This window comes from Microtus ochrogaster, unplaced genomic scaffold (genome assembly GCF_000317375.1).
Source record: "Microtus ochrogaster isolate Prairie Vole_2 unplaced genomic scaffold, MicOch1.0 UNK99, whole genome shotgun sequence".
NCBI lineage: Eukaryota > Metazoa > Chordata > Mammalia > Rodentia > Cricetidae > Microtus > Microtus ochrogaster.
The window spans coordinates 25,162-27,497 of record NW_004949197.1 but is presented as its reverse complement, the minus strand read 5'-3'; positions in this window follow the sequence as shown (position 1 = coordinate 27,497).

Sequence of the window (2,336 nt, the reverse complement as noted above, 5' to 3'; positions counted from 1 at the left end):
TGGGTTACCTCACTCAGTATAGTGTTTTCTATTTCCATCCATTTGGGATTTTATACTCAGCAGCATGACTTTGCCCTGCATATATAAAGCTGCTTTGTATAAGCTGCTTTAGGTACTTGAGTGAGTGGCCAGGCCCCTCCCCGGAGGACTTCCAACTGCCAGGCACTGCTAACAAGGCTGGCCCCAGCCAAGCTCTGGATTTGAAAACCTACCAATCCCTGAATGTGAAAATCCATCATTCCCTGGGCTCACCCCAACCTCAAGACTTGACATCCCACCAATCCCCACTCTGGAAAGTTCCACCCTGGAAAGCTCTGCCCCCAAGAAACTCTGTATAAACCCCATCTTCTGCCCAGTCCTCTGCTGCTTCTCACTTGAGCAGAGGCAGCTACCCTCCTGGACTCTTCTCTCTCAACACATCTCTTGTGTGACTGCGGTGCTCCTTGGCTCCTGACTGCCAGGATACCTTTCTCTTCAGGGCTGTAACCCTTGGGGGAAGAAACATCCTCCCCACCCTAGAAGGAGTAGAACTGTAACCCTTTGGGGGCAGCCTTCCCCCTGGAGCAGAGCTGTAATTTTTCCATTGTGGAAGCTCTTTTCTTCAGAATGTACACAATGTACACGGTGAGACCTGATTGGTCATGAGAAGGAGGGAGGTTACTGGTCAGAAGAAAGGCTCTGGGCTTGGAACCATGGCTCAGCAGTAGAGGGCTGGTCTGCTGTGCTCGAGGCCCTGCCCTGAAAGAAGACACTTAAATAAACTTTAAATTTTATATTTAAAAATGTATGTATGTATATATATATGCTTCCATGTATGTATGTACGTACGTATGTATATATGTAGTATACGTATGCATATCTGTATGCTTTTGAGTGTGTGTGCTATGATGCAGTTGTGGAGGTCAGATAACAGCTTGAGGGAGTTTTCTCTTTTCAGTATTTGAGCCCCAGGGATTGTCAGCAAATGCCTTTACCTGCTGATTCATCTCAACAGACTCTGATTTTCTTTTTAATGTTATGAGTGTGTATGTAAGTGTGTGTATATGCATGTATGTGTGCATGTGTATATATGTGTGTGTACGTGTGTACGTATGTGCATGTGCATGTGTGTGTATATGTGTGTATGTGCACGCGTCTGTGTGTATGTGTGTGAGTGGGCATATGTACCACTGGGAGGATGTGGAAGTCAGAGGACAACTCTGTGGAGCTGAGTTTTTTCCTTGGACCTTTACACGGGCTTTGGAAATCAAACTTAGGTCCTTAGACATACCCAGAAGGCCTTTTCACAAGTTGAACCATTTCACTGGCCCTAAGAAAACACTCTTTTGAACTGACTACACTGACTACAGCTATCAAATTCAAGGCTTCAAGACCCAGAAATAGAAGAAAAAGAGGAGACAAGAAAGGAAGGAAGGCAGGAAGGCAGGAAGGCAGGAAGGAAGGAATGAAGGAAGGCAGGCAGGCGCAGAAGAACCTGGAGACCTGAGGCGTAACCCTGGTTTGCTTGTGAGTTCTGAGATCTGTTGGAAATGGTCTTTTCTTTATGGGCCTCAACTTGTCATGCATCAAACAAGGAGAGAGAAGAAGCTGGAGAACCTGGCACACCTGCCAGTGCTTTGCTCTGCTCTCGTGTTTGTGTGGTCTATGGAGGGTAGGCTCAGAAGCAGGAGGCTGCCCTAAGAGTCCTTGGAAACGTGGACAATTCAATCCAGCAGGGCTTCAGGACCGGGTCAGGACTGACAATAATGCAGCAGAGTCTCAGAGGCTGGACTTTCAGACCAAGGCATCTTACCCCGGGTTGTTAAAGTACCGACATATTTTTCCTTTTTCCTGCAGCCTCCCTTAGTGATTTTGAACTTGGTGACTCCTCATGGACAGTCTCAAGGGCTGCACAGCAAACGCACCATGGCCAATTTCTTTCTTTCCTTATCTTCTGTTGTTGTTGTTGTTCTGTTGGACTTGGTGGGGGTTGCTAGGCAAGTGCCCCACCACTGATTTATTCCCTCAGTCCCAAAGAAAGCGGTTTAAAATATGTTCATATAAATATTGGAGGTGAGTGGGTGGGGCTCAGTGGATAGAGGCCTTACTTGGCATGTGGGAGGCTCCATTCCTAGAACTAAGAAACCAAGTTTTTATGCCAATACCAGGATGTTTTCAGTACTGTATCTCTGTAGTAGAGTTTGAAGTCAGGGATTGTGATGCCTCCAGAAGTTCTTTTATTGTACAGAATTGTTTTGGCTATCCTGAGTTTTTTGCTTTTCCATATGAAATTGAGTATTTTTCTTTTGAGGTCTGTGAAGAATTTTGCTGGGATTTTGGTGGGCATTTCATTGAAT